Source organism: Microcebus murinus, chromosome 15 (genome assembly GCF_040939455.1).
Source record: "Microcebus murinus isolate Inina chromosome 15, M.murinus_Inina_mat1.0, whole genome shotgun sequence".
Lineage (NCBI taxonomy): Eukaryota > Metazoa > Chordata > Mammalia > Primates > Cheirogaleidae > Microcebus > Microcebus murinus.
In genome coordinates this window covers 36,296,895-36,312,135 of record NC_134118.1, presented here as the reverse complement: position 1 = coordinate 36,312,135, position 15,241 = coordinate 36,296,895, and positions in this window count along the sequence as shown.

Sequence of the window (15,241 nt, the reverse complement as noted above, 5' to 3'; positions counted from 1 at the left end):
AGATGTGGATGATGTTTCTACAAGCCAAGGATCTCCAAAGACGGCAGCAAACCTCCAGGGCCAGGACAAAGGCCCAGGACAGATCCTTCCGCACAGCCCTTAGAGGGAACCAACCCTGCCAACACCTTGATCTTGGACTTCCAGCTTCCAGAACTAGAAGACAATTTCCATTGTGGGAGCCACCCAATGCACAAATTTGTCACTTTGTTACTGCAGCCCCAGCAAACATTAGCTTAAACCATTTTCTCAACTTCAGAACTTCTCAGAGCCTCTACTATGCATTAAATTTGTGTGCAGTGATTTCCAAATTTGGCCTTAGAACACTTTTTTTCATTTAGCATCTTGCAGAGATTGTATATATATGAATACACTGTTCTAGGTTCATCAAACCTATTAGAAAGAGAAGATGCTATTCCAAAACCACAGCCTGAGGCTTGTATCATGGGTCCTCACACCCAAGTCACTTGACTTCTCTGTGCCTCAGTTTCCATATCCGGGTAGCCAGAGTAGGTGGTTTTCTCAGAGCCTGGCCCAGGCCACGGTGCAGGGTGCTCTGCAGGTGTCTGGGGAACGCCTTAGAGTGTTGTTTTCAGGGATGGCACCAGAGATGACACTGGGTGGGGGTTGTGGTGGAGCAGGGGTCACCTGTCACTTCTGCCGTGAGGCCGGGAACACACAGGGGCCGTGGAGTGGGGGGAAGCAGACCCCACCAGTCTGCTTGAATCCAATGACAGCAGTGTGAGCCGGGCCCCTTTCTGAGAGGCCTCAGGGACAGCCCGAGACAGGGGTTCCCAGCAAGTGGATCCACATAGCAGGGAGGGCTGGCCGGGGCAAGTCAGCCCCCAGCACGGCCCCTCCTCGCTCCAGCAGCCAAGCAGCTGCCCGTCCACTGCCCGTGGTCGCGCCGCCCGAGGCTTCCAGACAGGAACCACGCTGCTGGCAACTCTAGGAAGGGGCCGGGGCAGGCCGCATGGAAAACGGTGGCTGTGAGCTGAAAATAAAACACACAGAGCCAGGGAGTGTCACTTCCTAATTCCTACCTCAGGATGGATCTGGCAGATAAGTGGGAGGAGTAGGAGATGAGGGCAAAGGGGTGAGGGACACTAATTGTTCTGCTGCGAAGACCGCGCCTCCAAAAGCACCCAACTGCACCCGGGCCCTGGGTCCACCTCGCCCGGCTGTGAAAGATTTACAGCAGCTCACGCCCAGGGGAGGAGGAGAGGCCGGGCCTGGCGGCTCCTGTCCCCAGGAGCTGAGTGCAGTGGCCTCAGGCCAGTAACCAGCCCCCAACCCCAAAGCCCTCTGAAGGGACTCAGGGAGAGCCAGTGCCACCTCTGCTAGGGCAGAGGTGGCACTTCTGGGGGCCACTGGGCCGGTGTGGGGACACCGAGGAAAATGAGGCCAGGAAGGCAGGCGTGGGCCGGGCTGGGAGGTCTTGGGAGTCCAGTGCAGGATCTCCAGTCTTGTTCTGAGGGTTCTGGGGAAGTGACATTTTCAGGGACCCAGAAAGTGATCAGGACAGGATGCTCTGAGGTGCCTGCCTGAAAAGCAGCCGGGGTAGCACAGACATCACCCCAAAAGACGGGAGGCAGAAGGGCTGGCAGGTGGAGATGTGGCCCTGTCCCTCCTCATGCCTGCCAGGACAGCCAGGTCTAAAAGGACTGACAGTAGCACGTGCTGTGGGGAATTCCGGGCACCCGGAACTGTCACACACGCTGGTAGGTGGCTCCCTTCACTGAAAGCGGATAAAGGGAAGGGGAGAGCCAGGCCCCGCTCTCGCTTCTCAAAGATGCAGACTCACAGCTCTGATCAACGTCTTGCCGAGAAGCTGCCAGACAGTGTGTCAACGTGGTTGGGAAGCCACTGTGGAAAGCCGGTTGACAGTTTCTTATGAAGTTTAACATCCACCTACTGTCCCATGCAGCAATCGCACTTCCGGGTATTTACCAGGAAAAATAAATGCACATGTCCTCAAAAAGATTCTGTGAAATGTTTACGGTAGCTTTATTCACAATGCCCCAAAACTGGACACAAGCCCAAATCTCCAGCAACGAGAGAATGGACAAACAAAATGGGCATATCCTTCGATGGAAACACTATGCAGCGATAAGAGGAACCAGCTACTGACGTGCACAAATGCCACGCTGACAGTCACACACACAGGCACAAAGCTGGACCCAAGTGAGCTTTGACCATATGATCCTATTGATGTGAAGTTCAAGAACAGGTCAAACTAATCTGGCGAGATAGACATCGGACAGTGATTATCTCTAAGGGTGGGAGTTGATTGGAAAAGGGCAGGAGAGACTTCACTGAGATAAGGGAATTCTTCCGTATGTTATTTGAGTGATGGCAGGAATAGCGTTGGCAGGAGCATTCATCACACCTACCGTACCTATCAGACAGAGGAGAGGAAGCTGTTTCCAACCCACCACCTTGGCCTTATGTTTTGGGTCCTGGCACCCAAATCACTTCTCCATGCCTCAGTTTCCACATCTGTACAGACAGAACAGATAGTCCACTCAGGGTCTAGCACAGGGTGTGATACATTACAATAAGAATTTTTCTCAGTAAAGAAAAGTTAGCTAAAAAATCAAGCCAGAGTAGCTTAGAGCCATTAGCTTTGTTCAGCATCATCCTCCATGGGACCTTCATAGGAGCTTTGAGTTTGCACCTTTTAGAGGGGAGTGGGAGATGGGTTGCCTTTCCCTGTCTCCTCTTCCAGTGGAGTGTCTGACTGCCTCCCACTTGCTTCCAAAATAGCCAAATGAGCCGAGAGAGAGAGAGAGAGAGAGAGAGAGACAGACAGACAGACAGACAGACAGAGACAGAGGATGTGAAAGACAAACAACACAAAGGCTCTATGTTTACCGGAGTTTTTAACCTGTTTCATCTCACTTAATCCTCAAAACAGACCCGTGTGGGTGCGGGATAAGCATTAACCCTGTCCTACAGATGGGTGACTTGCCCAGCTGGCCTCAGAACCCAGACCTCCTGGCTCCTCCCGAGTCCCTTCCACCTAGGAGGGCTACAACAGCAGTGGGAGTGATTGGCCTCGGGCCCTGAAAACAGTGAGGTGCTGGGACATCCATCAGCAGAAAGGGGATGTCGGCATGCAGACAAACAGGAAGTCCCCAAGGGAGGCAACTGCGAGGTCACCGTCCCTGGGCTGGTTTGAATTGCAGAAGGAAGGCTGCTGGCCGTATCCAGTTCGCCTTGGCGGAAGGTGGTGATCTGGGCAGGGACGTGCCCGGCCTGGCAGCGGCAGCTGGCCGTGATCCACATGGGTGAGGACCCCTTTTCTCTCTTTCTCCCTTGTCCCCAGGGCAATCATTGCGGTGGAGGCCCGCACATTCTAGAAGATGCAGTAACTTGGAGGAACAAGCTGAGAGGATTCTGGGGCGAGGGCTTGGCCAGAATCAACCCTGTTTCCAGACAGCCGATCAGTCAGCCCGGCGCCCTGCGTGGCACGAGATTCAGTGGGCCTGGAGTCCACGAATATTCACCCTCCTGCCTTCCTTCCCAGAACTCAATTTATTTTGTTTGTTGAGGTTTTTTGTTTTTGTTTTCTTCCTTTTAATTGCTCACATTGGGACTGAGGTCTGACAAAACATCAGAACCTTATGATTATGACTAGTTTAGAAGACAGATGAAGCCCAAGGGTTGAAAGTGTGTTTTGGAGGAAAATGGATGCAACCTGCTGATAGAATACTGTGTGGGGCTCGGGAAAGGAGTGACATGGGAAATACTTTACAACCCACGGGGCACAGGTCCTACCAGCCCTCACCGGGCACAGGAGGTTGGACAGCTCAGCAGCACTGGATGTTAACCCTTTAGCTGCAGATGGGGGGAACGTGGCGGGTAGGGCTAGGCTGCTGGGATCCCAACTGGGGCTCAAGGCATCAGTTATTCACAAGCTAGCACAGGACTATTTCATTTTAGCAGCCAGTTTGCCTTCACCCTTGCAGATGGCTGAATACTAGCCCTGCAGCTAGTGTTCCGTTTTAAGATGGAGAAACTAAAGCTAAAGAAGGTTGAAAGATCCAGCCAAGGTCACACACAATGTCGCAGCTCAGGCTATACCCTGGTCTTTAGATCCTCGGCCTAGCACTAGGAAAAGCATCTCTCCTACATGCTGGTATTTTGTATTTAGCCTGTCTACCCACGGGCTTTGTCAATACCGTAATCTTTTGAGTTATTTAAGATTACATAGAAAACAGGCTAAGATCCCATCAATATATGAAGTGTTAACTAGACCAGGGGTTACCTAGTAAATATTTTTGGGTTTGCAGGCCATGCCTTCTCTGTCACTCTGTCATTGTAGCACCCATACGAATAAGTGAATGGGTGTGGATGCATTCCAATAAAATTTTATCTATATGAAATTTATATTTCATATAATTTTCACATGTCAAAAAATAGTATTTAAAAAAATTTCTTTTCAGACATTAAAAATGTGAAAAACATTCTTACCCACAGGTCGTACAAACACAGGTGGCAGGCAGGATTCGGCTCCCAGGGCCATGACTTGCCAAACTCTGGGCCTGTCAAGATTCACCATTTCTCCAATATAGTGTTTATATCAAGTGGAAGCCCATGTGGGGCGTGGACCATTTCACTCAGTGGTCCCCAGCGTTTTTGGCACCAAGGACTGGTTTCATGGAAGATAATTTTTCCATAGACCCAAGTGTGAGGGAATGGTTTTAGGATGATTCAAGCACATTACATTTATTTGCACTTTATTTCTATTATTATTACACTGTAATATACAGTATAATGAACTAATTATACAACTCACCATAGTGCAGAATCAGTGGGAGCCCTGAGCTTGTTTTCCTGCAACTAGACGGTCTCAACAGGGGGTGATGGAAAACAGCGATTTATGATGGTCTCTGTGTAGTCAAACCTCTCTGCTAATGACCTCTCTGCATCACCACCTCAGCTCCACCTCAGATCATCAGGCATTGGAGTCTCCTAAGGAGCGTGCAACCTGGATCCCTCGCATGCGCGGTCTACGGTAGGGTTTGTGCTCCTGTGAGAATCTAATGCTACCGTGGATCTGACAGGAGGCGGAGCTCAGGCGGTGGTGCCCCCGATGGGGAGCAGCTGTAAACACAGGTGAAGCTTTGCTTGCCCACCCACCACTCACCTCCTGCTGTGCAGCCCGGTTCCTAACAGGCCACAGACAGGTCTGCAGCCTGGGGTTTGGGAACCGCAGATAACTTATCCATCTGTATAGGTAAGCCCCGGGGAAACCCTGAATTCCAGAAATGTGGAGGCTGCAGGCACACAGAAGAGCCTGCCCTGCTCTGGGGCTGTGTGTGTGGAATTGCCCTGTGGAACCAGGCACCACGGGCTCCCCATGCCAAGAACATCCTTTACGAAGCTCAGCCCCAGGCCCTTGCCTGCTAATTATCCTGTCCTGGTTCTCTCTGTACTTACTCAGGAAGCCAGCATTTAGGCTCCTTCTAAATCTTCGTCATGTTATTTAACACAACAATATAGTCGTGTGCATGGGCTGCAGACTGCCTGGGTTTGAATCCCAGCTCTGTCGCTGTGCCTGACTTGGATGAGTGGGTTATCTGCTCTGTGCCACGTTTCTTCCACTGTGCTGTGGCAAGAATTCATTGAGTCAATACATGGAGTTATAATGTGCTCAGTCAAATTTAGCCATTATTATGTGTATTCTACAGCTCTTCTCTCTCTCCCCCGAATCCATTCATCCAACATTTATAAAGTACCAGGCTCTGTGTTGGGGAGGGGATGCTAAGCCATGGGAAACTCAGCCCTGGTCCTAGAGTCCATCAGCCTATTTGAGATTGGAGGTGTTTAAGTTAGCTATTGCTACATAACAAAGCACCCCCAAACTTAGTGACTTACTGCAGCAACAAGCATTTATTTGTTTACGACTCTGCAATTAGAGCAGGATTTGGTGTAGACGGTTCATCTTTGTCTACATATTCTTGGCTGGGGTGGCTTTACTGGAGGTGGCCTTTCGGCTGGTCGGCTAGAGCAGGCAGGGGCTGGCTGGCTCGAACCCTACCCCCTGTGCACCTCTCTCCAAGTGGTTTCTCTGTAGCGGGACAGCTGGGTTTGTTTACAAGGCAGCTGACTTCCATGAGGGCAAAAAGAGAAGCAGGAGGCTCATAAGCCTAGGTCCAGAGTCGCACAGTGTCACCTCCACCACGTTTGATGGCCAAAGCAAGTTACGGGGCCAGCCCAGAGGTAAAGGGAAGCAAAATCGTCCCCATGTCCTGATGGGAGGGGCACGCACAAGAAGGGAAGAACTGTGGGCGCCGTCTTTGCAAACAATCTACCAGGGGCTGGGGACAGAGGAAAGCAGGAGGGCGGGCACCAGGAGGGCAGGTACCACATCAGCCTTCTTCACCTTTGTCACCAGATCCTAGAACAATGTTTTTTGAAGACACTCAAGAAATATTGATTTCACTGCTGGCTTTGAAAAGTTCTCTTAATTTTGACATGTATTATCTTTTCAAAGCTTTGTCAGTCTTACTGAAAAGAAAAAACTACTCTAATAATGCTAATTAAAAATTAAAATTTTAATCACTTATCCCATTGTAACTCAAAAACTTTTGCATATCACTTTCTATTTGTATACATTCAATTTTTATAATGGCAAAAAGTCATATGACATTATAGAAGATTGGGGAAGTAGAGAGACCTTTTCTAGTCTGTTTCCATGTAATTCTGTATTCAGCTATTTTTACTTATCACAATACCCAATATTTTTTCCATGTCCCTCCATAGTCTTCATAATCACTTCTTTTAAAATAGCTACCATAATATTCCATTGCATTGATCTACCACACTCCATTAAACCTTTCCCCTTATGAGCATCTAGGCTGTTTCTGCTGTGAAACATTTTTCCATGTTTTGACACAGCCTTCCTGACTATCTTTTTAAATGACTGAATGGTATTTCATCGTGTTTATCTACCGTAATCTATTAAAACATGTTCCTCTCCTGTTGGCCACCTTAGCTGTGTGTGCAGACGGGGCCAGCAACAAAGCTGGTCACGGAGGCACACGTTGGGACCAGGACAGGCTAAGTCTGTGACTCAGGCAGAGAACAGGGCAAATCCGGGGGAACCAGGGCTTCCGGGGATCGGTTCATGGAATAGCTTGGTCAGCACTGCTGAGCTTTTATCTTCGGTCCTGTTTATCAATCAGTCACACGCACCTGAGCTTTTGTCCCCAGATGTCTCAGAATACCTCTTGCCTTCTTTCAGTTTCCTATTGTTATTCTTTTTTTGTTTTTTAAAAGACAGGGCCTTGCTCTGTCCCCCAGGCTGGAGTGCAGTGGCATGATCACAGCTCACTTGCAGCTTCAAACTCCTGGGTTCAAGCGATCCTCCTGCCTCAGCCTCCTGAGTAGCTGGGCCTACAGGCGAGTGCCACTACTCAAGACTTTATTGTTATTCTTTGGAGGTTGCAATAAACATATAGTGGCACAGTTCCTTGTACTTCTTTTGAATTATTTTATTAAGATAAATTCCCAGGGATGAATTACTAGGTCAAACGGCATGAATATCTTTTTGGTTCCTGCTATGAGTTGCAAAATTGCTTTCCAAAACGGCACTACGACCTGATGCAAGTGTTGGATGTTGGCATTGGAAGTAAACCTGCCTGCAAATGGACATCTTCTACAAGTGCTGCTTTGGTCCTCTTGTGCTCTGATTCCAGCACTCACCACTGTTGCCTCTGACAGCTCCCTCGTCTACCTACTCCCTTAGTTTCCAAGGAAAAGAGAGGCATCTTGTCCCTCCTTGTATCCTCAGTCCTAGCACTATGCCCATTTCTATACAGTGGAAGTGAAATGATTACTAATTTAATAAATGAATGAATGATTGCCTGAAATGATAATTATTTTCCCAGACTTAGGTTCAAATTCCATCTCCTTTAGCCTTGTCCATACTCCTGGGCCTTAGTTTATTCATCTATAAAATGGGTATAATAACACCTGCCTTGTAGGAGTTGTGTAGGGATTTGAGATGATGTTTCTGAAGACTCTGACACGGAGTCTAACGCAACAACAGCAAAGCAACAATTTTTATTATGTTGTCACGTGTTCATTCACTGACTTTCCCATTGTGAGCACTCTTTACATATTTCCTCTGTTTATATGTGAGGGTCTAGCTGTTTTGTTCATAAATTTTAAAGAATCCTTCATATATTTTAGTTTTATAGTCTTACCACAAGATACAAGTTTTAAATATTTTAGTTTCATATTTTTGTTATAGAAGTTTTATAATTTTATAAGTCTAGATCTGTAGATTTTTTTGTTGAGAATTTTATTTCTTCAACCAAAAACATCATTATATTCTCACAACTCTGATATATATTCCATTTGCTGCCGGTTTTCCATGATTTAATTTTAAAAAATTTAATTCTTCAATCCACAGGTATATAGTATAAGATGTGCCCCTAGCCCGCCATCCCCCCAGGCTGGGACACTGCTGTGTTAGTCTACTGGAGCTGTTGTGACCAAGCACCACAGACTGGGTGGCCTAGAACAACAGGAACGTACTCTCTCTCAGTTCTGGAAGTCAGAAGTCTGAACCAAGGCGTTGGCAGGCCCATCCCCCGTGAAGGCTCTAGGGTAAAATTCACCCCCTGCCTCTTCCAGCTGCTGGTGGCTTCGGGTGTTAGTTGGCTTGTGGCTGTATCTGTCCAATCTCTGTCTCCGTGGTCACATTACCTCTGCTTCTTTTCTGGGTGTCTCTCAAAACTCCTCTGGCTTCTTTCTTATTAAGGACACTTGTGAGGGCATTTAGGGTCTGTCTGAATAATCCGGGGTAATCGCATCTCCAAATCCTTAATTTAATCACATCTGCCAAGACCCTTTTTTCAAATAAGGTGACATTTACAAGTTCTAGGGGTTGGGACTTGATATCTTTGGGTAGCCACTATTAAACCTATTGCAACTACTTTAAAAAATACACATTCCTTATTCTTCAGAGAACAGCACGTGTCCAGATGGCATTAATGCGGGGAGGTGAAGTCAAGGGAGAGCTGAGGGTGGGTTCGGTAGGGGTGGAGGAGCAGCCAGCCTCCGAGTCCTGATTTACATTCTCAGTGCCACCAGTGGGGCAATGGCCCCACTTTAAATTCGGTCCCATCAGTGTTGTCAGCAGAAGCTCGTGCTCTTAGAGTCTGGAGTGGAGGCATCTCTGGTCTCTGGTAGTACAGACGACTAGTTAGACACCCAATACCTTAGCAGCAGTCTTCAGCTAGAAGATTCCATCTCTCTGCCTCCCATGCATCTTGCTGTGGCCATGAGACTAAGTTCTGGTTAAAGATTTGTAAATGAGAATTCACTGACAGAATTTCCATAAAAGTTCCTTCAAAGGGAGACAGATAACTGGACAGTTGCCCCACTGCCCCTTTCTCTTTCTCTTCTTTCTGCCTGGAATACAGATGTGACGGCTGCAGCTCCAGCAGACATTGTGAGCCATGATGTGACCATAAATCTGGAAATCAGATACTAGAAGTGGTGGAACAGAAGGACAGAAACAGCTAGGCCCCTGATGAGCTACTGTGCTAGCCCAGGACTGCCCACCTCCATACTTATTTTAGGTGAGAGAAATAAGCCTCTAATTTAGGTAAGCCACTCTGGTTAGTTCTTGTTAATAACAGATAAGCTCAGTTTCTAATTAATATAATTTCAAAACTTTATTCTCTACTCTTTATTGACTTTCGGCATGAGTTTACGTATAGCCTTCAGCTCAAATGTTTCTTCTTCAGAGCTACCTTCTCTGATCTAAAGTTGCCGCCCCCCACCTTGTCACACTCTGTCATGTGGCCCTGGTTGATGTTCCTTATTGTGCCTTTCACACCAGCAATTATCTTTTTTCTTTCCTTGTTTGCTGTCTTTCTTGCTGGAGAATTTAAGCTCTATGAACGCAGCGCCTTGTGCTGCCCGGAGAGAGCTTGGCACACGGTGGGTGCGCGGTGAGCCTGTGTGGGGCGGACGAGCCTGGGGGGGAATCAGGACAGGGCACTGGGAGCAGGTGCTGCTGCTGAAACGCTGCCTTTGGGGAAATCCAAGAAGCCTGAGTGCAAAACCCGTCGGTGCAGATGGTTAGAGTCCGGGGTACTAAGCGGCAGGGAGATACTGACTTTCCCTACTCCTTCTCCTTCAGCACATGCAACACTCCCACCCAGGGCCCCACTGCCCGCGCCTACCTGTCCTGTCCTGTAGGATCTCAAAGTCCTAACGCCTCCACGCCAGGATCTAGCCTGCTCCCCTGGGGCAGTGACCACCTCGAGCCTCCAGGATGACAGTTGACTGAGCCCCCCACGTCCCTAGCAGCACAGGCCTTTCTATCCCTAGAAGGTGGTTGACAGGAGTGGCTCTGGTTTCCCCTCATTACTCGGGTGAACCCCACTCAGCCTCAGTCACCCGGTGCAGGTCTCAGGCCGTGGAGCCTGGCCTGATGGCCTTGGTTCGCCTGGGTCCCCTCTGTTCAGATAACCATGCCTCTCACTTTGATGTGTCATTTATTTATTTGCTCACTTGTTCATGCAACTGAAAACTCCCATTAGGGCCTCCTCTGTGCTGGGCACCATGCTAGTCACTGGGCTACACGTGAGAGCAAAAATAGACCCTGTCCCTGCTGATCTCGTATGAATTATTTAATGGATGTGTCCAGTCTGCGGTGGTTTGGTGACCACCAAGTAGGACAAATCCAAGTCCCAAAGATAGGTGACATACACCAAGCAGACTTCAGTCACCACACTGCAAGCACTCATCTCGTGACCAGCTGCAAAAACGGGGCACAACCTGTTTAACCCTTTGAGGGCAGCAGACATGTGCACGCGCGTCTGTGACCTGCTGGTTTGTGGGTCCTCCTGGGGACTGGAGCTGGGAGCAGCACTGTCAGGACGCTACTGTGAGCGGTGGGCTCTGGAGGGCAGCGCTGCTTTCTGACAGACGCTGCTGAGCGCGAGCGCAGGAGAACCGTCACCCCACACGGAGGCGAGACTGGAGGTCGGGTGACAGAGGGGCAGAAGGAGCAGAGGATTTGATTCTGTGAGTGAAAGCCCATGAGGCCACAGCAGGGTGGTACAAAGACAGGTCAGAGTCACATGAGGGCCTGAAGTGGCCCCAACTGAGGGCAGAGGGGCTACCCTTCTTCTCCTGCATGTGGGTGGGGTGGGGGTGGGGTAGGGCTGGGTCACCCAGAACCTGCCTTTCCCTGCTCAGCAAGCGCAAACCTGCTCCTAACACAACTGGTCAACCAGGAAGCTGTGTTTTGTAGCCTAAAAAGCAAATGCAATCAGATGTCCATTTCGATGTTGCTTCTCAACCTAGAAGCCAAACAACCGCCAAGCTCATTGTTCCTGTCCTTGACTTGTGTGACTAGGAGGCGGCTTCGAAATTATATCAGGGGACCAGAAAGATGTAGCTAGTTCCCCAAACGGCTCACAAGCGCAACGCTGTATCTGTGTATAATCCGCACGCAGAGTGACATCCTGGGCCACTGCTGGATTCCACGATGTTGACGGAACCAGCACGGATGGGACACACTGCGTAGCCCTTGAACATTGCATGTATTTCACCGGAACTTGATTCATTGAAAACGGCACGGTGGGCCGGGCGCGGTGGCTCACGCCTGTAATCCTAGCTCTCTGGGAGGCCGAGCGGGCGGATTGCTCAAGGTCAGGAGTTCAAAACCAGCCTGAGCAAGAGCGAGACCCCGTCTCTACTATAAATAGAAAGAAATTAATTGGCCAACTGATATGTATATAAAAAATTAGCCGGGCATGGTGGCGCATGCCTGTAGTCCCAGCTACTCGGGAGGCTGAGGCAGTAGGATCGCTCGAGCCCAGGAGTTTGAGGTTGCTGTGAGCTAGGCTGACGCCACGGCACTCACTCTAGCCTGGACAACAAAGTGAGACTCTGTCTCAAAAAAAAACCAAAAAAACGGCACGGTGGCTCTGGCATCCAGCTAGTTAGAATGCTGAAGCAGCCAGACCAGCCGGTGGCTGACCTAGCCGGGCAGGCCCGGGTGTACTAAATGCATGTGGCGCTCCCATTTTGCAATGATCTGTGTGTTTTTAATCCCATCTGCCTTCTCCCTGTCACTCAGAAGCTCCAGGCTGCTCCCACCCCGTGTGTTGCAGGGTGCTCAGGGAACATAAATTCATTTTGGAGACAAAGCAAAACAGAATTAAGAGGGCAATCTCTAAGAGGGAAGACGACCATAAACAGTGATGCAGTTCAGCCAAAGTTACCCTCAGCTCTGGCCACCTGTGCATCCGCCCTTTCAGTTGGCTCGGCGAGCATTCGGGAGTTGACCTTCGTGATCCCGTGGCTCCGGACGGGTGGTTACGTTGTTTAGTGGGCAGATCTTCACCCATCATGCTTCCCCAGGCTGTGAACTCTCAGGCACTGGGGCCGGGGCTTCTCAGCACGGGGTTGCGTGGGCCTCGCTCCAGCGCGCTGCACCCATGCTCACGGGAACACACCCGTGGGGACGGCATAGGGCTTCCAGGTGGAGGCCACCAAGACTGGGCCCGGCAGGGTGATGCTGCTAAAGTCTGTGGGCTTAAAGCCCCCAACAGTGAAGATGAAGCAGAGGACCTTCGGGCCAGCAGGGTGTCTGTGGCGGTTGTTTTCTCCAAGGGGCCTGAGGAGGGGGTGGGATGTCTTCTCACCCGGAGAGCCCAGCAGGGCAGCAAATGGGGACCGCCCCAGGCTAAGGTTCCAGAAGGGCTCCTGCTGTTTCTGCCACTGTCATCACTGCCCCTCTCTGTTATGGGTTGCATTCTGTCCCCTCCATGCAAAAAAGATACGTTGAAGCCCTTATCCCAGTGCCTCAGAATGTGACCTTATTTGGAAGCAAGGATTGCCACAGATGAAATTAGTTAAGATGAAGTCATACTCGAGGAGAGTGAGCCCCTAATCCGATATGTCTGGTGTCCTTATAGGAAGGCCACCCGAAGACACAGACACAGGGGAGAGTGCCACGTGACAGCAGAGACACAGACTGGAGAGACGGAGCTGCAGGCCAAGGGACACTCGTGAGGCCAGCAAGCCTGCAGAGGCCAGGAAGAGGCGAGGGAGGACTCCCCTCCAGGTTTCAGAGGCAGCACGGCCCTGCCGACACCTCGATCCCAGACTTCCAGTCACCGGAACTGTGAGAGAATGAATTTCTGTCGTTTTAGTGCACGTGGTTCGCAGTGCTTTGGCACAGCCGCTAACACACAGGAAATGAATACCCTCCCCTCCTGCTCCTTATCGGGTTGCACCGGAGGCTAGTTTATTGTGAAGTTCATGAATATTCAGACCCCATCCTTGTGCGTGCTCCTTCTAAGGCCCTGAACTTCATTTTGTGTCTGCAGTTTTGTGTTCTTTCTCTTCATCAGTGTGCTCCCAAATCGTGTAAGATTCAGACCCGCTGCTGGTCTGCCACCATCTTGCTGTCTGTGCTCCGCCCTGGGCCCCCCTGCCAGCGCAGAGCTGCAGGCGGCCTCAGCGGGGCAGCTACGAGTCCCTCCTGAGTGAGTCTTCAGCATTCCTGGTCCCATGGGCAGTGTCACCTGTCTGGGGGCTTTGGAAAGAGAGGACCGTGGGTGCCAGGGCGTCTCGTCCACTTGTTGGGGCAGAGGCCGAGTCAGAAGCCTTCTTGGGGCATCTTCAGGCCAAGCGCCTCATGGACCCTGCACAGACTCACTCTCCTCCAGCGTCTCCGTGAGCAGAGCTAAAATTTCCAACAGGCAGCCTGGGATTGCACAGAGCCGAAGAGCGTGAGGTGATGACAGTCAGAGCCTGGAGAGGCCCGTCGTGGTTCCAGTCTGGCCGCTCTGATCCTAAGCTGTCCTGTTTGGTGGCTTCCCCACCTCCACCCAAACCTGTCTCCATCTCTACATTCAGGTCAGCAGAAATGGCAGAAACGCCCGCTCGCCACTGCCACACGCACGTGCACACACGCCGTGCACTCAGGGACACGCCCCTTGTCGCAGCGGGACTTCTTTCTCACCCCGACTCCCAACCTCCAGGCCAGCATCGCGCACGCTCCTGTGGCATCTCGTCTGTGCTGGGAGCTGGGGACCCCGTGATGGAGGGTGCGTGGGCCCCGGGAAGGGCTCATTGTGCAAAGGGGGGCACGCCTGCGTGTAAACAACCGCGATACACAGGAATGCGCCATGTGGTTCGTGCCCGAAGTGGAAGTAATGTACTGCCTGACTTAAAAGGGACAGTTAATTCCAATTTAGTCAGTGGGTGGGGAGGTTTCCTGAAGGAGGCGCAACTAACAGTATGTGCTAGTCGAGCTGGAAGCCCTGAGCCACCCGGCAAGAGCAAGTCCCTGGAGGGCCCTGATGTGAATCCCGGTGGCTGGGCTGTGGCGAGGCCCAGGGAGCTTGCAAGGAAGGCTTGGGACAGGGGAGGGCTGTGGACGGCCACTGCTTGCCACGAGGAGCGGTTCTGCGGGGCTGAGTATCCGCGCTGGCGCTGAGCCCCGCGTGCGGGCTGGGCACATCACCGCACTTGGTCGGCTCCTTCCCTCTGGAAACACATTTCCTTCCACTCCAGGGCAGCCTCGCACAGGCCGGCCTGCCTCTTCTCGCTCTGTGTTGCAACGCAACCACCTGCCTCCCGTGAAAGCCGGTATTGTTTCCCACCTGAGCCGCCCACGCCTGGGCGTGGAGGACAGCGGGTCCCCAGCGCGGGGAGCTCGCCCACGCGGGCCTGTCGTGCCCGCCCGGAGCAGCTGAGGCGCTGGGCCCGTGCAGGGGAGGCAGGGTGCCTCCTGGGCACCCCCATCGCGCGCTGGGTAATGAAACAGCAGGGACGGCTCTCGGGAATAAACAACTCCCTGGGCGTTGCAAATTCAGACACAGCGCTGCAGTTTGCTCAAAGATGTAATTATCTTGGGGAAAACGGCTCTCCTTAGAGCTCACCAACCTTTGGGGGAGAAAATGTTTACAGCTGGAAGAAATGTCAGGGATTTTGTTTTGTTCTGTTTTTCATTAGACACTTGAGTCACCCGCAATCACTGTTATGTAAAACTGAGCTCTGCTGACCGAGTCCTCACGAAAGGGGCTCAGGTGAGAATCCCGGACAGGGGAGGGCAGGAGGCCCAGCCGGAGTCCACCACAGGCTGCTCCAGGGGCTGGCGGTGCTGGGGGTGTGGCCCTCTCTTAAAAAGACCTGTTAAGACACAGATGGCTCCTGGGCGGAGCCATTGAGGTGAGTTTCTAAATTTAGCTGAGTG